This window comes from Pieris brassicae, unplaced genomic scaffold, assembly GCF_905147105.1.
Source record: "Pieris brassicae unplaced genomic scaffold, ilPieBrab1.1, whole genome shotgun sequence".
Lineage (NCBI taxonomy): Eukaryota > Metazoa > Arthropoda > Insecta > Lepidoptera > Pieridae > Pieris > Pieris brassicae.
The window spans coordinates 6,160-31,941 of NW_025576216.1; the positions used below are offsets into that span (position 1 = coordinate 6,160).

A 25,782-nucleotide genomic window follows, 5' to 3' on the forward strand; every position below is an offset into this window, starting at 1 on the left:
AGGCACTCTCTTCTACATACAGTTATTCGTTTCATAACGATTAACTAAATCATGGGAGTTACACTCCGAGAGCATAGCCAGACGCAGGCACTCTCTTCTACATACAGTTATTCATTTCATAACGATTAACTAAATCATGGGAGTTACACTCCGAGAGCATACATAGCCAGACGTAGGCACTCTCTTCAACATACAGTTATTCGTTTCATAACGATTAACTAAATCATGGGAGTTACACTCCGAGAGCATAGCCAGACGCAGGCACTCTCTTCTACATACAGTTATTCGTTTCATAACGATTAACTAAATCATGGGAGTTACACTCCGAGAGCATACATAGCCAGACGTAGGCACTCTCTTCTACATACAGTTATTCGTTTCATAACGATTAACTAAATCATGGGAGTTACACTCCGAGAGCATAGCCAGACGCAGGCACTCTCTTCTACATACAGTTATTCGTTTCATAACGATTAACTAAATCATGGGAGTTACACTCCGAGAGCATAGCCAGACGCAGGCACTCTCTTCTACATACAGTTATTCGTTTCATAACGATTAACTAAATCATGGGAGTTACACTCCGAGAGCATAGCCAGACGCAGGCACTCTCTTCAACATACAGTTATTCGTTTCATAACGATTAACTAAATCATGGGAGTTACACTCCGAGAGCATAGCCAGACGCAGGCACTCTCTTCAACATACAGTTATTCGTTTCATAACGATTAACTAAATCATGGGAGTTACACTCCGAGAGCATAGCCAGACGCAGGCACTCTCTTCAACATACAGTTATTCGTTTCATAACGATTAACTAAATCATGGGAGTTACACTCCGAGAGCATAGCCAGACGCAGGCACTCTCTTCTACATACAGTTATTCGTTTCATAACGATTAACTAAATCATGGGAGTTACACTCCGAGAGCATAGCCAGACGCAGGCACTCTCTTCTACATACAGTTATTCGTTTCATAACGATTAACTAAATCATGGGAGTTACACTCCGAGAGCATAGCCAGACGCAGGCACTCTCTTCAACATACAGTTATTCGTTTCATAACGATTAACTAAATCATGGGAGTTACACTCAGAGAGCATAGCCAGACGCAGGCACTCTCTTCTACATACAGTTATTCGTTTCATAACGATTAACTAAATCATGGGAGTTACACTCCGAGAGCATAGCCAGACGCAGGCACTCTCTTCAACATACAGTTATTCGTTTCATAACGATTAACTAAATCATGGGAGTTACACTCCGAGAGCATAGCCAGACGCAGGCACTCTCTTCAACATACAGTTATTCGTTTCATAACGATTAACTAAATCATGGGAGTTACACTCCGAGAGCATAGCCAGACGCAGGCACTCTCTTCAACATACAGTTATTCGTTTCATAACGATTAACTAAATCATGGGAGTTACACTCCGAGAGCATAGCCAGACGCAGGCACTCTCTTCAACATACAGTTATTCGTTTCATAACGATTAACTAAATCATGGGAGTTACACTCCGAGAGCATAGCCAGACGCAGGCACTCTCTTCAACATACAGTTATTCGTTTCATAACGATTAACTAAATCATGGGAGTTACACTCCGAGAGCATAGCCAGACGCAGGCACTCTCTTCAACATACAGTTATTCGTTTCAAAACGATTAACTAAATCATGGGAGTTACACTCCGAGAGCATAGCCAGACGCAGGCACTCTCTTCTACATACAGTTATTCGTTTCGTAACGATTAACTAAATCATGGGAGTTACACTCCGAGAGCATAGCCAGACGCAGGCACTCTCTTCAACATACAGTTATTCGTTTTATAACGATTAACTAAATCATGGGAGTTACACTCCGAGAGCATAGCCAGACGCAGGCACTCTCTTCTACATACAGTTATTCGTTTCATAACGATTAACTAAATCATGGGAGTTACACTCCGAGAGCATAGCCAGACGCAGGCACTCTCTTCAACATACAGTTATTCGTTTCATAACGATTAACTAAATCATGGGAGTTACACTCCGAGAGCATAGCCAGACGCAGGCACTCTCTTCAACATACAGTTATTCGTTTCATAACGATTAACTAAATCATGGGAGTTACACTCCGAGAGCATAGCCAGACGCAGGCACTCTCTTCTACATACAGTTATTCGTTTCATAACGATTAACTAAATCATGGGAGTTACACTCCGAGAGCATAGCCAGACGCAGGCACTCTCTTCAACATACAGTTATTCGTTTCATAACGATTAACTAAATCATGGTAGTTACACTCCGAGAGCATAGCCAGACGCAGGCACTCTCTTCTACATACAGTTATTCGTTTCATAACGATTAACTAAATCATGGGAGTTACACTCCGAGAGCATAGCCAGACGCAGGCACTCTCTTCAACATACAGTTATTCGTTTCATAACGATTAACTAAATCATGGGAGTTACACTCCGAGAGCATAGCCAGACGCAGGCACTCTCTTCAACATACAGTTATTCGTTTCATAACGATTAACTAAATCATGGGAGTTACACTCCGAGAGCATAGCCAGACGCAGGCACTCTCTTCAACATACAGTTATTCGTTTCATAACGATTAACTAAATCATGGGAGTTACACTCCGAGAGCATAGCCAGACGCAGGCACTCTCTTCAACATACAGTTATTCGTTTCATAACGATTAACTAAATCATGGGAGTTACACTCCGAGAGCATAGCCAGACTCAGGCACTCTCTTCTACATACAGTTATTCGTTTCATAACGATTAACTAAATCATGGGAGTTACACTCCGAGAGCATAGCCAGACGCAGGCACTCTCTTCAACATACAGTTATTCGTTTCATAACGATTAACTAAATTATGGGAGTTACACTCCGAGAGCATAGCCAGACGCAGGCACTCTCTTCTACATAGAGTTATTCATTTCATAACGATTAACTAAATCATGGGAGTTACACTCCGAGAGCATACATAGCCAGACGTAGGCACTCTCTTCAACATACAGTTATTCGTTTCATAACGATTAACTAAATCATGGGAGTTACACTCCGAGAGCATAGCCAGACGCAGGCACTCTCTTCTACATACAGTTATTCGTTTCATAACGATTAACTAAATCATGGGAGTTACACTCCGAGAGCATACATAGCCAGACGTAGGCACTCTCTTCTACATACAGTTATTCGTTTCATAACGATTAACTAAATCATGGGAGTTACACTCCGAGAGCATAGCCAGACGCAGGCACTCTCTTCTACATACAGTTATTCGTTTCATAACGATTAACTAAATCATGGGAGTTACACTCCGAGAGCATAGCCAGACGCAGGCACTCTCTTCTACATACAGTTATTCGTTTCATAACGATTAACTAAATCATGGGAGTTACACTCCGAGAGCATAGCCAGACGCAGGCACTCTCTTCAACATACAGTTATTCGTTTCATAACGATTAACTAAATCATGGGAGTTACACTCCGAGAGCATAGCCAGACGCAGGCACTCTCTTCAACATACAGTTATTCGTTTCATAACGATTAACTAAATCATGGGAGTTACACTCCGAGAGCATAGCCAGACGCAGGCACTCTCTTCAACATACAGTTATTCGTTTCATAACGATTAACTAAATCATGGGAGTTACACTCCGAGAGCATAGCCAGACGCAGGCACTCTCTTCTACATACAGTTATTCGTTTCATAACGATTAACTAAATCATGGGAGTTACACTCCGAGAGCATAGCCAGACGCAGGCACTCTCTTCAACATACAGTTATTCGTTTCATAACGATTAACTAAATCATGGGAGTTACACTCCGAGAGCATAGCCAGACGCAGGCACTCTCTTCTACATACAGTTATTCGTTTCATAACGATTAACTAAATCATGGGAGTTACACTCCGAGAGCATAGCCAGACGCAGGCACTCTCTTCAACATACAGTTATTCGTTTCATAACGATTAACTAAATCATGGGAGTTACACTCCGAGAGCATAGCCAGACGCAGGCACTCTCTTCTACATACAGTTATTCGTTTCATAACGATTAACTAAATCATGGGAGTTACACTCCGAGAGCATAGCCAGACGCAGGCACTCTCTTCTACATACAGTTATTCATTTCATAACGATTAACTAAATCATGGGAGTTACACTCCGAGAGCATACATAGCCAGACGTAGGCACTCTCTTCAACATACAGTTATTCGTTTCATAACGATTAACTAAATCATGGGAGTTACACTCCGAGAGCATAGCCAGACGCAGGCACTCTCTTCTACATACAGTTATTCGTTTCATAACGATTAACTAAATCATGGGAGTTACACTCCGAGAGCATACATAGCCAGACGTAGGCACTCTCTTCTACATACAGTTATTCGTTTCATAACGATTAACTAAATCATGGGAGTTACACTCCGAGAGCATACATAGCTAGACGTAGGCACTCTCTTCTACATACAGTTATTCGTTTCATAACGATTAACTAAATAATGGGAGTTACACTCCGAGAGCATAGCCAGACGCAGGCACTCTCTTCTACATACAGTAATTCGTTTCATAACGATTAACTAAATCATGGGAGTTACACTCCGAGAGCATAGCCAGACGCAGGCACTCTCTTCTACATACAGTTATTCGTTTCATAACGATTAACTAAATCATGGGAGTTACACTCCGAGAGCATACATAGCCAGACGTAGGCACTCTCTTCTACATACAGTTATTCGTTTCATAACGATTAACTAAATCATGGGAGTTACACTCCGAGAGCAAAGCCAGACGCAGGCACTCTCTTCTACATACAGTTATTCGTTTCATAACGATTAACTAAATAATGGGAGTTACACTCCGAGAGCATAGCCAGACGCAGGCACTCTCTACTACATACAGTTATTCGTTTCATAACGATTAACTAAATCATGGGAGTTACACTCCGAGAGCATAGCCAGACGCAGGCACTCTCTTCTACATACAGTTATTCGTTTCATAACGATTAACTAAATCATGGGAGTTACACTCCGAGAGCATAGCCAGACGCAGGCACTCTCTTCTACATACAGTTATTCGTTTCATAACGATTAACTAAATCATGGGAGTTACACTCCGAGAGCATAGCCAGACGCAGGCACTCTCTTCTACATACAGTTATTCGTTTCATAACGATTAACTAAATCATGGGAGTTACACTCCGAGAGCATAGCCAGACGCAGGCACTCTCTTCTACATACAGTTATTCGTTTCATAACGATTAACTAAATCATGGGAGTTACACTCCGAGAGCATAGCCAGACGCAGGCACTCTCTTCTACATACAGTTATTCATTTCATAACGATTAACTAAATCATGGGAGTTACACTCCGAGAGCATACATAGCCAGACGTAGGCACTCTCTTCAACATACAGTTATTCGTTTCATAACGATTAACTAAATCATGGGAGTTACACTCCGAGAGCATAGCCAGACGCAGGCACTCTCTTCTACATACAGTTATTCGTTTCATAACGATTAACTAAATCATGGGAGTTACACTCCGAGAGCATACATAGCCAGACGTAGGCACTCTCTTCTACATACAGTTATTCGTTTCATAACGATTAACTAAATCATGGGAGTTACACTCCGAGAGCATACATAGCTAGACGTAGGCACTCTCTTCTACATACAGTTATTCGTTTCATAACGATTAACTAAATAATGGGAGTTACACTCCGAGAGCATAGCCAGACGCAGGCACTCTCTTCTACATACAGTAATTCGTTTCATAACGATTAACTAAATCATGGGAGTTACACTCCGAGAGCATAGCCAGACGCAGGCACTCTCTTCTACATACAGTTATTCGTTTCATAACGATTAACTAAATCATGGGAGTTACACTCCGAGAGCATACATAGCCAGACGTAGGCACTCTCTTCTACATACAGTTATTCGTTTCATAACGATTAACTAAATCATGGGAGTTACACTCCGAGAGCAAAGCCAGACGCAGGCACTCTCTTCTACATACAGTTATTCGTTTCATAACGATTAACTAAATAATGGGAGTTACACTCCGAGAGCATAGCCAGACGCAGGCACTCTCTACTACATACAGTTATTCGTTTCATAACGATTAACTAAATCATGGGAGTTACACTCCGAGAGCATAGCCAGACGCAGGCACTCTCTTCTACATACAGTTATTCGTTTCATAACGATTAACTAAATCATGGGAGTTACACTCCGAGAGCATAGCCAGACGCAGGCACTCTCTTCTACATACAGTTATTCGTTTCATAACGATTAACTAAATAATGGGAGTTACACTCCGAGAGCATAGCCAGACGCAGGCACTCTCTACTACATACAGTTATTCGTTTCATAACGATTAACTAAATCATGGGAGTTACACTCCGAGAGCATAGCCAGACGCAGGCACTCTCTTCTACATACAGTTATTCGTTTCATAACGATTAACTAAATCATGGGAGTTACACTCCGAGAGCATAGCCAGACGCAGGCACTCTCTTCTACATACAGTTATTCGTTTCATAACGATTAACTAAATCATGGGAGTTACACTCCGAGAGCATAGCCAGACGCAGGCACTCTCTTCAACATACAGTTATTCGTTTCATAACGATTAACTAAATCATGGGAGTTACACTCCGAGAGCATAGCCAGACGCAGGCACTCTCTTCAACATACAGTTATTCGTTTCATAACGATTAACTAAATCATGGGAGTTACACTCCGAGAGCATAGCCAGACGCAGGCACTCTCTTCTACATACAGTTATTCGTTTCATAACGATTAACTAAATCATGGGAGTTACACTCCGAGAGCATACATAGCCAGACGCAGGCACTCTCTTCTACATACAGTTATTCGTTTCATAACGATTAACTAAATCATGGGAGTTACACTCCGAGAGCATACATAGCTAGACGTAGGCACTCTCTTCTACATACAGTTATTCGTTTCATAACGATTAACTAAATCATGGGAGTTACACTCCGAGAGCATAGCCAGACGCAGGCACTCTCTTCTACATACAGTTATTCGTTTCATAACGATTAACTAAATCATGGGAGTTACACTCCGAGAGCATAGCCAGACGCAGGCACTCTCTTCTACATACAGTTATTCGTTTCATAACGATTAACTAAATCATGGGAGTTACACTCCGAGAGCATAGCCAGACGCAGGCACTCTCTTCTACATACAGTTATTCGTTTCATAACGATTAACTAAATCATGGGAGTTACACTCCGAGAGCATAGCCAGACGCAGGCACTCTCTTCTACATACAGTTATTCGTTTCATAACGATTAACTAAATCATGGGAGTTACACTCCGAGAGCATAGCCAGACGCAGGCACTCTCTTCTACATACAGTTATTCGTTTCATAACGATTAACTAAATCATGGGAGTTACACTCCGAGAGCATAGCCAGACGCAGGCACTCTCTTCTACATACAGTTATTCATTTCATAACGATTAACTAAATCATGGGAGTTACACTCCGAGAGCATACATAGCCAGACGTAGGCACTCTCTTCAACATACAGTTATTCGTTTCATAACGATTAACTAAATCATGGGAGTTACACTCCGAGAGCATAGCCAGACGCAGGCACTCTCTTCTACATACAGTTATTCGTTTCATAACGATTAACTAAATCATGGGAGTTACACTCCGAGAGCATACATAGCCAGACGTAGGCACTCTCTTCTACATACAGTTATTCGTTTCATAACGATTAACTAAATCATGGGAGTTACACTCCGAGAGCATAGCCAGACGCAGGCACTCTCTTCTACATACAGTTATTCGTTTCATAACGATTAACTAAATCATGGGAGTTACACTCCGAGAGCATAGCCAGACGCAGGCACTCTCTTCTACATACAGTTATTCGTTTCATAACGATTAACTAAATCATGGGAGTTACACTCCGAGAGCATAGCCAGACGCAGGCACTCTCTTCAACATACAGTTATTCGTTTCATAACGATTAACTAAATCATGGGAGTTACACTCCGAGAGCATAGCCAGACGCAGGCACTCTCTTCAACATACAGTTATTCGTTTCATAACGATTAACTAAATCATGGGAGTTACACTCCGAGAGCATAGCCAGACGCAGGCACTCTCTTCAACATACAGTTATTCGTTTCATAACGATTAACTAAATCATGGGAGTTACACTCCGAGAGCATAGCCAGACGCAGGCACTCTCTTCTACATACAGTTATTCGTTTCATAACGATTAACTAAATCATGGGAGTTACACTCCGAGAGCATAGCCAGACGCAGGCACTCTCTTCTACATACAGTTATTCGTTTCATAACGATTAACTAAATCATGGGAGTTACACTCCGAGAGCATAGCCAGACGCAGGCACTCTCTTCAACATACAGTTATTCGTTTCATAACGATTAACTAAATCATGGGAGTTACACTCAGAGAGCATAGCCAGACGCAGGCACTCTCTTCTACATACAGTTATTCGTTTCATAACGATTAACTAAATCATGGGAGTTACACTCCGAGAGCATAGCCAGACGCAGGCACTCTCTTCAACATACAGTTATTCGTTTCATAACGATTAACTAAATCATGGGAGTTACACTCCGAGAGCATAGCCAGACGCAGGCACTCTCTTCAACATACAGTTATTCGTTTCATAACGATTAACTAAATCATGGGAGTTACACTCCGAGAGCATAGCCAGACGCAGGCACTCTCTTCAACATACAGTTATTCGTTTCATAACGATTAACTAAATCATGGGAGTTACACTCCGAGAGCATAGCCAGACGCAGGCACTCTCTTCAACATACAGTTATTCGTTTCATAACGATTAACTAAATCATGGGAGTTACACTCCGAGAGCATAGCCAGACGCAGGCACTCTCTTCAACATACAGTTATTCGTTTCATAACGATTAACTAAATCATGGGAGTTACACTCCGAGAGCATAGCCAGACGCAGGCACTCTCTTCAACATACAGTTATTCGTTTCAAAACGATTAACTAAATCATGGGAGTTACACTCCGAGAGCATAGCCAGACGCAGGCACTCTCTTCTACATACAGTTATTCGTTTCGTAACGATTAACTAAATCATGGGAGTTACACTCCGAGAGCATAGCCAGACGCAGGCACTCTCTTCAACATACAGTTATTCGTTTTATAACGATTAACTAAATCATGGGAGTTACACTCCGAGAGCATAGCCAGACGCAGGCACTCTCTTCTACATACAGTTATTCGTTTCATAACGATTAACTAAATCATGGGAGTTACACTCCGAGAGCATAGCCAGACGCAGGCACTCTCTTCAACATACAGTTATTCGTTTCATAACGATTAACTAAATCATGGGAGTTACACTCCGAGAGCATAGCCAGACGCAGGCACTCTCTTCAACATACAGTTATTCGTTTCATAACGATTAACTAAATCATGGGAGTTACACTCCGAGAGCATAGCCAGACGCAGGCACTCTCTTCTACATACAGTTATTCGTTTCATAACGATTAACTAAATCATGGGAGTTACACTCCGAGAGCATAGCCAGACGCAGGCACTCTCTTCAACATACAGTTATTCGTTTCATAACGATTAACTAAATCATGGTAGTTACACTCCGAGAGCATAGCCAGACGCAGGCACTCTCTTCTACATACAGTTATTCGTTTCATAACGATTAACTAAATCATGGGAGTTACACTCCGAGAGCATAGCCAGACGCAGGCACTCTCTTCAACATACAGTTATTCGTTTCATAACGATTAACTAAATCATGGGAGTTACACTCCGAGAGCATAGCCAGACGCAGGCACTCTCTTCAACATACAGTTATTCGTTTCATAACGATTAACTAAATCATGGGAGTTACACTCCGAGAGCATAGCCAGACGCAGGCACTCTCTTCAACATACAGTTATTCGTTTCATAACGATTAACTAAATCATGGGAGTTACACTCCGAGAGCATAGCCAGACGCAGGCACTCTCTTCAACATACAGTTATTCGTTTCATAACGATTAACTAAATCATGGGAGTTACACTCCGAGAGCATAGCCAGACTCAGGCACTCTCTTCTACATACAGTTATTCGTTTCATAACGATTAACTAAATCATGGGAGTTACACTCCGAGAGCATAGCCAGACGCAGGCACTCTCTTCAACATACAGTTATTCGTTTCATAACGATTAACTAAATTATGGGAGTTACACTCCGAGAGCATAGCCAGACGCAGGCACTCTCTTCTACATAGAGTTATTCGTTTCATAACGATTAACTTAATCATGGGAGTTACACTCCGAGAGCATAGCCAGACGCAGGCACTCTCTTCTACATACAGTTATTCGTTTCATAACGATTAACTAAATCATGGGAGTTACACTCCGAGAGCATAGCCAGACGCAGGCACTCTCTTCAACATACAGTTATTCGTTTCATAACGATTAACTAAATCATGGGAGTTACACTCCGAGAGCATAGCCAGACGCAGGCACTCTCTTCTACATACAGTTATTCGTTTCATAACGATTAACTAAATCATGGGAGTTACACTCCGAGAGCATAGCCAGACGCAGGCACTCTCTTCAACATACAGTTATTCGTTTCATAACGATTAACTAAATCATGGGAGTTACACTCCGAGAGCATAGCCAGACGCAGGCACTCTCTTCAACATACAGTTATTCGTTTCATAACGATTAACTAAATCATGGGAGTTACACTCCGAGAGCATAGCCAGACGCAAGCACTCTCTTCTACATACAGTTATTCGTTTCATAACGATTAACTAAATCATGGGAGTTACACTCCGAGAGCATAGCCAGACGCAGGCACTCTCTTCTACATACAGTTATTCGTTTCATAACGATTAACTAAATCATGGGAGTTACACTCCGAGAGCATAGCCAGACGCAGCCACTCTCTTCAACATACAGTAATTCGTTTCATAACGATTAACTAAATCATGGGAGTTACACTCCGAGAGCATAGCCAGACGCAGGCACTCTCTTCAACATACAGTAATTCGTTTCATAACGATTAACTAAATCATGGGAGTTACACTCCGAGAGCATAGCCAGACGCAGGCACTCTCTTCAACATACAGTTATTCGTTTCATAACGATTAACTAAATCATGGGAGTTACACTCCGAGAGCATAGCCAGACGCAGGCACTCTCTTCAACATACAGTTATTCGTTTCATAACGATTAACTAAATCATGGGAGTTACACTCCGAGAGCATAGCCAGACGCAGGCACTCTCTTCAACATACAGTTATTCGTTTCATAACGATTAACTAAATCATGGGAGTTACACTCCGAGAGCATAGCCAGACGCAGGCACTCTCTTCAACATACAGTAATTCGTTTCATAACGATTAACTAAATCATGGGAGTTACACTCCGAGAGCATAGCCAGACGCAGGCACTCTCTTCAACATACAGTAATTCGTTTCATAACGATTAACTAAATCATGGGAGTTACACTCCGAGAGCATAGCCAGACGCAGGCACTCTCTTCAACATACAGTTATTCGTTTCATAACGATTAACTAAATCATGGGAGTTACACTCCGAGAGCATAGCCAGACGCAGGCACTCTCTTCAACATACAGTTATTCGTTTCATAACGATTAACTAAATCATGGGAGTTACACTCCGAGAGCATAGCCAGACGCAGGCACTCTCTTCAACATACAGTTATTCGTTTCATAACGATTAACTAAATCATGGGAGTTACACTCCGAGAGCATAGCCAGACGCAGGCACTCTCTTCAACATACAGTTATTCGTTTCATAACGATTAACTAAATCATGGGAGTTACACTCCGAGAGCATAGCCAGACGCAGGCACTCTCTTCTACATACAGTTAGTTATTCGTTTCATAACGATTAACTAAATCATGGGAGTTACACTCCGAGAGCATAGCCAGACGCAGGCACTCTCTTCAACATACAGTTATTCGTTTCATAACGATTAACTAAATCATGGGAGTTACACTCCGAGAGCATAGCCAGACGCAGGCACTCTCTTCTACATACAGTTATTCGTTTCATAACGATTAACTAAATCATGGGAGTTACACTCCGAGAGCATAGCCAGACGCAGGCACTCTCTTCTACATACAGTTATTCGTTTCATAACGATTAACTAAATCATGGGAGTTACACTCCGAGAGCATAGCCAGACGCAGGCACTCTCTTCTACATACAGTTATTCGTTTCATAACGATTAACTAAATCATGGGAGTTACACTCCGAGAGCATAGCCAGACGCAGGCACTCTCTTCTACATACAGTTATTCGTTTCATAACGATTAACTAAATCATGGGAGTTACACTCCGAGAGCATAGCCAGACGCAGGCACTCTCTTCAACATACAGTTATTCGTTTCATAACGATTAACTAAATCATGGGAGTTACACTCCGAGAGCATACATAGCCAGACGTAGGCACTCTCTTCAACATACAGTTATTCGTTTCATAACGATTAACTAAATCATGGGAGTTACACCCCGAGAGCATAGCCAGACGCAGGCACTCTCTTCTTCATACAGTTATTCGTTTCATAACGATTAACTAAATCATGGGAGTTACACCCCGAGAGCATAGCCAGACGTAGGCGTAGCTGAGTCGGCGATGCCACTTAATTTCCCTGGGAGGTTGGAGGTTCCATCTGGCTGTTACAGGGATATTCAGTTGCGCAGCTAGGTTTAGTGTCTTCGAAGAATAATAATTTCAGCGTATTAAAAACGCTGCTACTAATTGCCTAAGCTAGTTTTTAATTGGACCGACGTGGGGTTTGGATCACATCCACAATTACAGATGTCAAGTATTATTATAATAAGTGTTTATACCTCTTTCCTGTCGGTCGAATCTCCGTTCAGTCGAAAAGCTTGTCCAGCGACAGTTGTTCCAGGGGCGTCTTGTCATCATTCATCTGAAGGTAAAATAAATTATATAATTACTAGCTGCCATAGAATGTGGTTTTAGATTTGAATTTGATTTACACTTCGGTCTAAGTAACACGTGGTTGGCTAACACCAAAAATTAAAAAAGTTCATACTTTAGCCTCAATAACACGTGGTAATCATGATATTGAATTGTAGCTTATATGACACGTTTGTCGGTTTACCATAGCAGTGCCATCTATTGATCACTTACTCAATTCAGTCGAATAATTGTGACTGTCAATTAATTATAGACAAATAATTTGCAATAAAATAAAATTGCGACTATAATTAAAGATCTAAGCTACCCTATCTCTTAAGTTGGACCAGACCGCTCACGGTGTGCCAATTTAATTTAAAATCGGTTAAGTAGTTTAGGAGGCCATCGCGGACGGAAGTACTTTTCAATAAAATTTTGAAACTTACTTTGGCAAATATTCCAACTGCAACCGAATGGCTTAAAATTTGATCTGCTAGGCGCTCTTTGATTTTCTGTTTGCCATTCTCATTCTTTCATTCTTATAGATGCTCAAGACGTTCACTTTATCATCCAGTGTCCATCTCATTCCAGTTAATTTTCTTATAAAGTTTTTCAGTTGGCTTTGTAATAGTAAAGAAAATGAATTATTTAATGTGCTTTTTAATATTTCATTGCTAGGTTCGTTTGATGTTAGTACACTTAATATAGATCTTTTGGAGTTTTTATCACCTTGAAACTTTTTTCAGAGCCTCACTATTTCAGATAGATTTTTTCTGCATCTCTTAGACAGCGTTTGCTTTTGAGGTGTAAGTTCACTGAACTTTTTCACGTCCAAGTCCTACAAAATACCTTTGCTAGTTGATGGTTCCTGGAAAATATACAAAAATAATTGAATAAAAAATTCAAAAAAGATAACAAATCCAATAAGTGGATGGAGAAAATAGAAAACTTTTAATCATCCATATATCACCTAGATGTGTGTCAGAAATGTACTGCCTACCTACCTCTATGTAAAAAAGCATGACTATAAAAATTTGTCTATTTGACTTAGGTAGAATATGAATGTAAATACTCACTTGGATGTCATAACTTGCTCTATATGGACTACAATGTTTGTTTTTTAATTGGTCTATATCCTCCTCTATTCACTCTTAATCTAACTTGTTAAGTCTTTTCCTATCGCTGTTGGTAAATGAAGATTCATTCAAATGATTTTCACATAGTATCCTATGCTGGGCATTCACTGTTTTTAATGATTCAATGGATGTCCCATCACCATTAGGAAAACAAAATTTAGCCCAAACTTTAACACTAAAAATAAAGTTTTCATTAGACATAGTTAATAGTGAAGCTGTTTTGGATAATCTTTCCAATATGGACCGTCGATTTAAATGCCCATTTTTTTGTAGATAGTACTCACTAAAAGAAAGAGTTTTGCAAAGATTTAGGTTGCGCAAACTTACGGTTCATGAGATACATTTATTAAAACTTTTCACACAAATTGGTAAGTAACAACACGCAATTACAAAATATATTTGACAAATAATTGATGTCAAACGTCAATCACTTAGTGTAGGGTTCCGAAAATTTTCAAAGTATCGATACTACTCTGGTATCGACATTAAACTTTCTAATATGGATCATCGGTTTAAATGCCCATATTTGTTTTGTAGATAGTACAAAAGTTATTGAAAATATCGATACTACTCGGGTATCGATACTTTTTGGTGATCACTAAATTTGTTTTTAAGCCATTCATTTTGTTTAATGGCGTCCAGTCATCGTTTGTCACCCTTGCAGTAGAAATCGTTTTACGTACTCCTATAAACTTACAACGTTTGACTACCATGGCGTCTCCGAAGCCCATTGTTTGAAGAGTTAAGTGAAGTGCAAGTGTTGGACTCAAATTAGCCGCTTGTCACGGCCTCCTCTTCTGCGCCGATCCTTGACGAACCGGTTGCTGGTCCTAGTGGGCTGACTAGTCCTGGCGAGGAATTTGCTGCGATGCCCAGACTTACTAGGTCATCTGGCAGAAGGCTTAATCCTTACTCGGATGAGTTAAAGTAAGTTTTGATTTATGTTATTTCAGGTCAGGTTATAAAATAATAAATCATTAGTAAAAAAAAAAAAAAATTGCTTACTGGAATTTTGAAAAAGTTGGATTGCATAAGGTCTGTTGTGGATTTTAAAATGAAATTTATAGCTGAAAATTTTTTTTTCATTGTTTGTAACTTTCTGTATTATCTAATTCTGTATTATCCTGTACTTTTTTAATATCAAAAAAGTACCCAAAACCGAATCAGAGCACCCCACTATCCACATGGTCTTGTCTGCCCTACCCCTAGAGTATATATAAAAGCTCCGAAGTAGCCGTCAACCCCCTCCCCGCCCCTCTAAAACCTCAAATATCGACGGTCCATATTGGAAAGATTAACCGATCTACTTACTTCAGAGGCCCATTCTCGGACGGAAGAGGGAACCTATGCAAGGATAAGGAAGAATCTTCTTTTGATGGTATACCGCATTTTGAGTATTTTCCCTACCATGTTTTGGCAAAGTACAACACAAAATCGTCAATATGACTTACCTGTAAGTGAAGTTTTATTATACATTGAGCTTTGAGACTTTAATACTACCCTCAGTTTTCATTTGATTGAAATTGTAACTACACGTGTGTAAATCCAGTTGTAATGTAGCATTTACCTTACTATTCCAGATGTATCCTCGAACGAAGGCGTACATAACCAAAAGCGTCGCGTAACAGGTAACGCACGGCCGCCGCCCTAACGACCACTTGTCGCTGGATGAGACAATGAACTGCTGCAGGTATCGGGAGAAGATCTATCAAAGTCTAATACTCCAGGTGAAGACATACAGTTTGATCTTGCAGTAAGCTTACACTTTACAACTTTTATCTAAGTATTCTAATCAATGCACCCAATTTGAACCCAGAGGAAAAGACCGCAATCTCAAACAGGATTAATATAGGACGCAGGTTTCAAATGAAACCAAATGCTACAGCTACTTCTTGTTTAGCAGAGGCCACTCACAGTGTTCTTGTCTGCGGAAACAAGAAATATGTACCTATTAAAATTACTTATGGATGCGGATTCCAATGTGACACACAATACCAAGACTCAGTCACACGACACAACTTTATTCTATATAGCCTTAAAAGATCTAAAAGAACAACTTCAAGGAACATAGGTATACAAGTACCTATTCAGTAAGCGATTAGTTGACTACAAGCTCGCATCAAAATCAGAAAAGGACAAAGAAGGTCAAAAAGAATTTAATCATAGGCAAAAGGGGAATCCAGGATGAAGGAGCTTGCTCACAGCCTACTATAGGCAGTCGAGTCCAGCGCCGCGCGCGCCACCTCGCGCTCACTGGTAGTTTATCAAAGAATGTTATTCACTTATTACTTGTGATACAACTCTATTATCGTGGATAAAAGGTTATAAAATACCTTTTTCTTGGTCAGCGATGTTCCTAAAAGTAAACTATATTCAGAGACTGAACAAAGCAAATTCGAACAATCTATAAATTACAACAAAAACACTCCCGCACAAGGCGTTAACCGACAGATAACCGTTTGGCACCGTTAGGTGGCTATCTGAGGGCCGCAGGTAAACCCGCGTTCATAAATTGAAGCGAAGCGACCAATGAGAGGGCGGCAGGCAGCAAGGCAGCGATCGGACTGACCAATGAGAGGGCAGCAGGCAGCAAGGCAGCGGTCGGACAGCGCGTGCGCACTGGCAAGCGGCGATGACTCACACGGAGCGAGCGAGATGGCACTACAGCACTGATGACTCACACGGAGAGAGCACTGGAGCAGACATCCGCACGGGTCGGCGGTCGGAAGCGAAAGTGGCCCCTGCGCATGTGTCACAACCTCTTTTATAATCACAACTCCCTCCTCCGACTCGACCATCCCACTTCGGGAAAATGGTCGAGTCAATTCGTAACAACTCGTAAACAACCGAACGAGTCAAATGAGTAACTATTGCACATGCGCACTTGTAGCAAGATTCTTAAGAATATGTTTCATAAAAATGTTTAGAATTTAGAATAATTAAATTAATATTAGAAGCTAACACAAGAAATATTAAGTTTATGTCCTCCAGCTACACTGAATGTTTACAAAATATTCAGGACGCTAGAACACTTCTTGAAGCTAAAGGATTTATTGTAAATACTGAAAAGAGTAATGAAATTCTTGTAAATTCTTGGGTATATAATAAAATGTAGAACTTAAATCTGTTAATATGATAATAATAAACAAATTTTTCAAAATCTCGCACAATTAGATGGCTTACGTGCCTACCTCTGCCTGTCCAGCAGCAGAATATGGCTGGTTTTACACGAAGGGTCTAGAGAGTAAATATTTTAACCATCGATAGTTTTACCGGACTTACAATGGTATCGTGCGTCAGACCAACCTATAAATTAAATTAAATCGGTTGACTTTTGTTAAGAAATGTATAGTGATTCAATTCAATTTCCTCATCTTACTAAAATTACTAAAGAACTTTGGCGATGGGGCGAAGGCTTACACGGTTTCCTGGTCAATTTATTTAATGGCTTTCCATCGTTTGCTATCATATTTAAAACGTTAGGAAAAATTATTAACGGCAATGAGTTTGGCATCATATTTGTTTTCCTGTGGACTACTCGAACGTGGTGACCGCTTTTCAGAAGGCTCTTAGTTTCGGGAACCATAATTTTCTAACCTAATGAAACTTATCTCTCATTCCAGCAACCGAGAAGAGTGCCTTTGTCATCAGTGTCATCTATAATATAAAAAATGAATCGCAGAATGTGTAGGTAAGCGCATAACTATACAAAGCCTGAACCAATTGTACCAGTTCTGTTTTTTTAATGTTCGTTGAAGTTGAAGTTGATGGTTTTAACATTTTCATTGGTTTACATTTATAACATTTGTTTATAACATTGGATTACATATTAGTAATATATAAGAGTATAATGAAATAAATTTTATATTATGTTATGTTTTATTTATTTTTCCTAATATTTCATTACATTACATGGTTATGATAAATAATAATTTAATTTTATAGGTAGATTAACGACATAACTTATTAAAATTTTAACTAACTTTCTTCTAAGAAAAATAAGTACTAGTATTTTATATGTACAAAAGGACATTTAAATACAACATGTTTGTTTCTGCTAGAATTAAGAAGAATATATTAATTTTCCAAAATAATAAATAAAGCTTGTTCTTTCAGTTACGTCTTGATTTCCTTCATTAACTTCTTGACTTGAAACTGTATCAAGTGTTGGAACTAAAACTTCTGCCGGTATATCTACAAATTATAATCCTTACAAATATTTTGCATAACAGCTGTGGCAATAACAATAGCTTGAACTTAAGCTAGTAATAAATACAATGTTAAAGCGACATTTCCATACTTCAAATTTTCCGAAAAAGACAAATATTTTAACCTTACATCATGTTTCATTTGGGTCACATATCTTGCAACTTTTTGACATAGTATAATTATTAATACTCTAAATTATACTATATATTTACCTCTCTATAGTATTCCTATTCTTAATGTGTACTTCATCATATCTCTGGTCAGTCAGAGAAATGGTGTTAATGAATAAGGTATATTTGAGTAAGCACTATTAACAACCATCCAGTGATTTCTCAGTAGACCTGTACGATATTAAGCTATAAACAAATATACCTGTTAATTTAGTTGGCACATTTATCAAGTTCTACCTTCTTATCAATAAATTTGAATTAACTTGTAGAACTGAGTTTACAAAAGTTGTTGCATCATGAGCGGCACCAGGCCATGGGGAACAACATTAATATATTTTATTTCTGCATCACACACAGCTTGTACATTTAAAGAGAAATATCCTTTTCAATTACAATATTATTCACCAATTACGTCACCTAAAGAAAATAATGCTGCTTAAAATTATTACAACTTCATACTATAATGTACAATGTTAAATAATATATAAATTACTTACATGATGATTGAATTCGTAAATGTGGCATAACAAAAAACCACAAATAAAATATTTAAATTTTTTTGGTTCAACAGTTTATGTGCATGATAAGTTATATAAGACAAAATTCGATGTTAAGTCATGGAAAGGTATTCTTGTGGGATACGAACCAAACGGTTATAAAGTTTGGAATCCTAAATGCGAAAAATTTATTACTGTCAGAGATGTCATAGTAGATGAGACAAATTACTTCAATCCAGGCCTGCGTTGCGACCTGAAGAGAATATAGTAAATTCTCATGATAATGTTAACATTGACAACATTTCAAAGTCAATAAAGTCTCAAAAAACTGACAGATATAAATCAGATACCTGTAAATCTGATGATTATGAAGTTCCTCAGAAAATTCGCAAAACTAACCATGACATCGTCGAATTTGAACAACCAAATGCACATTCTGATGATCTTTCAGTGGTCGTAAATAATGAGGACACAACCAGTTGTATTGAACCACGTAGGAGTGATAGGCTTAAAGTCGTCCCCCTATTTCTTATAAAGAAATCGATGATAACCTTATGTGTGCTAGTTCAATTTTGTGTAAAATACCAAATTCGTTTCAAGAGATTAAAACACGAGACGATAGAGTTCATTGGGAAGGTGCAATTAAATTCTCTATTTTTAAATAAAACATGGACTTTAGTACCACGGCCAGATAACAAAAATATTATAGATTGCAAATGGATGTTTAATATAAAAAATGATGAATTCGGAAAGCCTTTACGCTATAAAGCTCGACTCGTTGCTAGGGCTTTTAGCCAGGAATATCTCATAGACTATAATGAGACTTTTGCACCTGTTGCAAGAATAGCTAGTTTTAGATTTATTATTGCTTTTGCTAATCAATATAATTTACTTGTACATCACATGGACGTAAAAACTGCATTTCTAAATGGGGTACTACAGGAAGAAATATATATGAAAGTTCCAGAAGGGGTGTCTTGCAAAAATGGTTATGTGTGTAAATTAAATAAAGCATTATATGGGCTAAAGCAAGCCGCTAGATACTGGTTTGAAATTTTTGAACAGTCTCTTAGGCGGGAGGGTTTTCAGAATTCATCAGTAGATAGATGTATTTATATACTAAATAAAGGAGATATACAGAAAAATATATATGTGGTACTTTATGTTGATGATTTGGTAATAGTGAGTGCTAATGTAAATACAATAAACAGTTTTAAAATATATTTAATGAGTAAATTTAAAATGACAGATTTACATGAAATTAAATTATTTCTTGGAATTAAAATAACTCGTTGCGATGATATGATAATGTTAGATCAAAGTGCTTATATTAAAACAGTTTTAAATAAATTTTGCATGCAGGATTGCAACAAAAACCTGCAACTACTCCTATGGATAGTAAACTCAATTATGAAGCACTAAACTCAGAAAAAATTACACTGCTCCATGTCGCAATTTAATTGGTTGTCTAATGTATATAATGCTATGTACTCGACCTGACTTAAGCACTAGCGTTAATATATTAAGTAGGTACACAAATTAAAATAATAAAGAATTGTGGCAATGCCTCAAAAAAGTGCTTAGATATTTAAAAGGCACAACTGATTTTAAATTATGTTATAAAAGGTGTGAATATAATAACATCTTAACTGGGTATGTGGACTCCGATTGGGGAGGTAATGATGTAAATGATAGAAAGAGTACAACCGGGTATATATTTAAATTGTTTGAACATTGTTCAATAACCTGGACAACAAAGAAACAATAGTCAGTAGCAGCCTCCTCCACAGCGGCTGAGTATATGGCCTTATATGAAGCCTTTATGGCTTAAATCTTTGGTAAGGAGTATTCATATTGATATATCCACTCCTATTGTAATATATGAAGACAATAACAGCTGTATAAGCATAGCAAATAATCCGACTAATCATAAGCGGACAAAACATATAGATATTAAATATCATTTTTCTAGGGAACAAATAGAGAAAAATGTAATAAAGCTAAAATACATTCCCACAGGTCAACAACCTGCAGATGCGTTAACAAAACCATTACCAGCGGTTACGTTTCATGAAATGAGGAGAAACATGGGTTTACAATTATAATATTTAATGAGTTGGCTATTATTTGTTATTAATTTAATTATTCTGTTATATTCATTGTGTTCTGATAATTATATGTAATGTATATAATGTATCGAATTTAAGATGATGAAATGATCTGATAAGGTTTTTCTGGGTTTTCCCTTATCCGAGCAACAAATGTTGGATCATTATTTTTGTATTTTCCCAGACTCGCTTGGAAGTTATATAGTTCTGTTTAGGCATTTGATTTGTACAAGAATTAATTTTTGAGGGGGCATGTTGATTTATTTGAGTAATATTGCAAAAATTAATCATTGTATTGACTTTTTCCTGTCATTTGAATGAGCGATCGAGCCGCCATCTTGTCGAGGCGCCAAATTGTCTTTACCTCACTCTGCTCCAGGTCATTTCTGTTTCATTCCAATGTGTATCGTGGTAGGAAGCAGACATATCACTTCCAAGTTAAACAGTAAATATATTTCTTTATTACGGATACTGTGTGTATAATTATCGTGCCCTAACAAGAATTACAACAGTTCTTAACTGATACCGCCGTTACTGCACACTCGCAATGTTCGCGAGTGTGTTGCAGGCCTTTTAAGAATTTTTAAACTTAAAAATTGTAATTTATAGTAAACTGAAATATTAAAAAGATTATTACTTATTACTGTTTTTCTTGGAACAGGTGGTAAACGAACAGATTGTCCGTGGACAATCTTAATGTCAAGTTCGCGAGTGCGTTGCCGGCCTATTAAGAATTTGTATGACTTATTTGAAGATAAATATTATAAATAGCAAAATATAGATGTACCTACTACTAGCGACATCTTGTACCAGAGTGTCATCAAATGTTGTCTATGAGATTCTTTACTTTTGTATTTAGAAAATAAAGTTCAGTTCTTTTCCGGTACTCGCTCAGTCACGTTGTTTTATTACAGGTTATGGGCCCAGGCCGCTCCTGGCTCATAAAAAGTACTTAGTTCTCGCGACAGTATAATTATTGATTATCAGGACATTATCGATAATAATAATTCGTGGCAGAATAGGACTAAGTGTGTTGAGTTGTGCAGATTTATTGTGTCGCGTCAGGCATCAGTAATGGCGTCCAGTTCGAACTATCACATTAGTGTGCCGAAACTGCAAGGGCGTGAAAATTACAGTGAATGGTGTTTCGCAGCAGAAATTTTCCTTGTCTTAGAGGGAATGGTTGGGTGTATCAAACCTGAGCCCAACGTTGCTCCAGCAGCTGCAGACGATGCGAGAACAAAAGCGAAGTTGATTCTAACAATTGACCCGGCTCTTTATGTTCATTTAAAGAATGTAGCAACATCGAAAGAATTGTGGGATAAATTGAAGATGTTATTCGATGACTCGGGATTTACAAGAAAAATAAGTCTTCTGAGGAATTTAATTTCTATTCGATTAGAAAATTGCACTTCGATGACGTCATATGTAACACAAATTGTTGAAGCTGGTCAGAAATTACAAGGTACGGGTTTTGGCATAAGTGATGAGTGGATCGGATCTATCATGTTGGCTGGATTATCTGAAAAATATATGCCCATGATAATGGCAATCGAGCATTCGGGCATGATAATCACAACCGACGCCATTAAAGGGAAATTGATGGACATTGAACCGGAAGACAGTGATGCCAACAATGCGTTTGCTTGTTTCCGCAAGAATCAAAAATCAAAGAGTGTAAAGAGTACACAGTCTATGTACAAGAAAGATGGTGAGAATGGGCTTAAAGGTCTCGTTACCAGGCCATAAAATTATTAAAAAAAAAAAAAAAAAAATGGTGAGAATGAACGAATGTCGACATCTGTCAAAGAAAAACAACACGTCAAATGTTATAATTGTAAACAACATGGCCACTACCGTAATCAATGCACTTATAAAGATAAATCTTATAAGAATTCTGAAAATAAATCGTCAAAAACAAGTAATGCATTCAGTGCCGTGTTTTTTAGCAGAATATTTGACAAGAGTGACTGGTATGTCGACTCTGGGTCAAGTTCGCATTTGACAAGCAATAAAGATTGAATGGTCGACGAATGTTACTCTGGGTTCACCAAGGAAATCATGGTTGCTAACCAGAATAAAATCCCAGTGTTGTGTTGTGGAAAAGTAAACATAACAACATCAACTGAAGGATGTGACTTTAACATAACTGTTGAAAAAGTGTTGTGTGTGCCCAAATTATCTACCAACTTATTGTCAGTAAGCCAACTGATATGGCAGGGTAACAAGGTGTATTTTACAAGCGATGGATGCGAGATATTTAATAAACAGGACACTCTAGTAGCGACTGCATCACTTATAAATGGAGTTTATAAACTAAATACTTCATCTTGTTTGGTGGCAGCAACAGCAGAGTCTCCAGAAGTTTGGCATTGTAGATTGGGACATGTCAACAGTGATAACATGAATAAAATGCAGGATGCTGTGGAGGGGGTCAAATTAACTGAGAAGGCCGACATCAACAAGTCCAACTGTATAGTGTGCTGTGAAGGAAAGCAAAGTCGGTTGCCCATCGATAATAAAGGGAACAGGAGTACTAAGCTATTGGAAATAGTACACAGTGATATATGTGGCCCAATGGAGAATGTATCGCTAGGAGGATCAAGGTACTTCCTCATTTTTGTTGATGATCACAGCAGCATGACATATGTTTATTTTTTAAAAGGTAAAAATGAGACTTTACCATATTTTAAAGAATATAAAGCAAGAGTTGAGAATTCAACGTCAAATAAAATAAAAATACTTGTAAAATAAAAAGTGATAATGGCACAGAGTTCTGTAACAGAGATTTTGATAATTATTTGAAGAAACTGGGTATAATTCATCAAAGAACCAATCCCTATACTCCTGAGCAAAACGGGCTTTGTGAATGTATGAATAGGACTCTGATCGAGAAAGCAAGATGCCTTTTATTTGATGCAAGATTAGGCAAGGAATTTTGGGCTGAAGCCTAATGGCTTCAGCACACAGAGACAATAGACACAGCAGTCTATTTACAAAATAGAATTGTAAAAGGTGGATTGAACCACTGTACACCGTACAAGTTGTGGACAGGAGGCAAACCCAACCTCAGTCATTTAAGGATTTTTGGTAGTACTGTCATGAGACATATACCCAAGGAGAGAAGACATAAGTGGGACAAGAAATCAGAACAATGCATACTGGTTGGTTACCCTGAGGATGTCAAAGGGTATAGGTTATACAATCCTTCAACAAAGGCTATTATAACCAGTCGAGATGTTGTCTTCATAAATGAAAAGTTATCTCATCAAGAAAATATGATTGAAATGGAAGTGGTAGAAGACAAACCAGCAGAAAATAGTCCACATACATCTTCAGTGGGAGAGGTGTCAGACCATGATGGAGAGGATTCATTCATTTTAACGAATGACATGGATGAAACCTATGTACCAGAGGAGGAGTCCATGACATCTGAGGAAGAACAGCAACCAGAAACCACATCAAAGTCACAACGGGTGAGACAAAAACCAGAAAGGTTTGGATATATGTGCACAGAACAGTGTAATGAATATTTTAGTGATGAACTGACATTAGAAGAAGCACTAAGGGGACCAGAGAAGGAGCAATGGGAACAGGCAGTGAAAGAAGAGCTGAAAAGCTTTGAAGACAACAAAGCATGGGAAGTTGTTGATATTCCTGCAAGTGGCAATATAGTTAAGTGCAAGTGGGTTCTAAAAAAAAAGTGTCATAGTGAAAATAATGTCCGCTATCGAGCCAGACTTGTGGCTAAAGGGTGTAGTCAAAAATATGGTGTGGACTATAGTGAAACATTTTCTCCAGTAGTACGGCATACAACACTTAGGTTATTATTCGCATTATCAGTGCAGTTCAACCTAGAAGTAACACATCTTGATGTGAAAACTGCTTTCTTAAATGGAGATCTGTCTGAGACAATATATATGCAAAAGCCTTTAGGTTATGTCTGTCCAAATAATAAAGTTTTAAAATTGACCAAAGCTATATATGGTCTCAAACAGGCATCTCGTGGATGGTTGCATGTTAGCTAATGGTTATATTAAGTCCCAAATAGAGTCATGTTTATATACAAAATTTGCTGGCAGCAGTAAAACCATCGTGACATTATATGTCGATGATTTCTTTGTATTCTCAAATGATAGAAATGAAACTAGTAATCTTAAGGATATGTTGAATAAGATTTTTGTATTAAAAGACTTGGGAATTGTAAAGGAATGTCTTGGCATGTCAGTTGTATTTGATAAACAAAATAATAATTGTACTGTGACTTTAAGTCAAGAAAAATATATTGATAGATTGTTGACTAAGTTCAATATGGTTGATTGTAACACTGTGAATACTCCAATGGAGGTCAACTTAAAATGTAAGAAGGAAAATGATTGTAGTAATCAAAATCCCTATCAGCAGCTTATCGGGAGCCTAATGTATTTGGTTGTGCTCACACGACCCGATATAGCTTATGCAGTGTCATATTTAAGTCAATTCAATAATTGTAATACTGAACAACAATGGGTTTATGCCAAAAGAATTTTAAGGTATTTGAAAGGGACAAAAGATTTAGGTTTAAAATATAGTAAGGGCAAAAATGCAAACATTGAAGGTTATGTTGATGCAGACTGGTGCAGTGATGTTAATGATAGGAAATCATATTCAGGATTTTGTTATACTTTGTCTGGGTCTGTTATATCTAGTAGAGTTGTAGT

The 25,782-nt window shown here is 38.5% G+C and overlaps 3 long non-coding RNA genes across 4 annotated transcripts; 1 reads left to right on the forward strand and 2 right to left on the reverse strand.

Moving 5' to 3' along the window:
* Window positions 1-13,606: 13,606 nt before the first annotated feature.
* LOC123719808 lies at window positions 13,607-14,155 on the reverse strand. The gene is made up of 2 exons (XR_006755903.1): window positions 14,039-14,155; window positions 13,607-13,830 (listed from the first exon to the last, which is right to left on the reverse strand). It is a non-coding gene; the product is annotated as an uncharacterized LOC123719808 (long non-coding RNA).
* A 383-nt stretch (window positions 14,156-14,538) lies between these two features.
* LOC123719809 lies at window positions 14,539-17,826 on the forward strand. 2 transcript variants are annotated; one of them, XR_006755904.1, is made up of 3 exons: window positions 14,539-15,025; window positions 15,415-15,551; window positions 17,722-17,826. It is a non-coding gene; the product is annotated as an uncharacterized LOC123719809 (long non-coding RNA). The 2 variants fall into 2 exon arrangements; XR_006755905.1 differs by lacking the exon at window positions 17,722-17,826 and adding an exon at window positions 15,679-15,804.
* Window positions 17,827-18,232: 406 nt separating this feature from the next.
* Window positions 18,233-19,676, reverse strand: LOC123719810. Its single transcript, XR_006755906.1, has 3 exons — window positions 18,975-19,676; window positions 18,520-18,894; window positions 18,233-18,292 (listed from the first exon to the last, which is right to left on the reverse strand). It is a non-coding gene; the product is annotated as an uncharacterized LOC123719810 (long non-coding RNA).
* Between the last annotated feature and the right edge of the window lie 6,106 nt (window positions 19,677-25,782).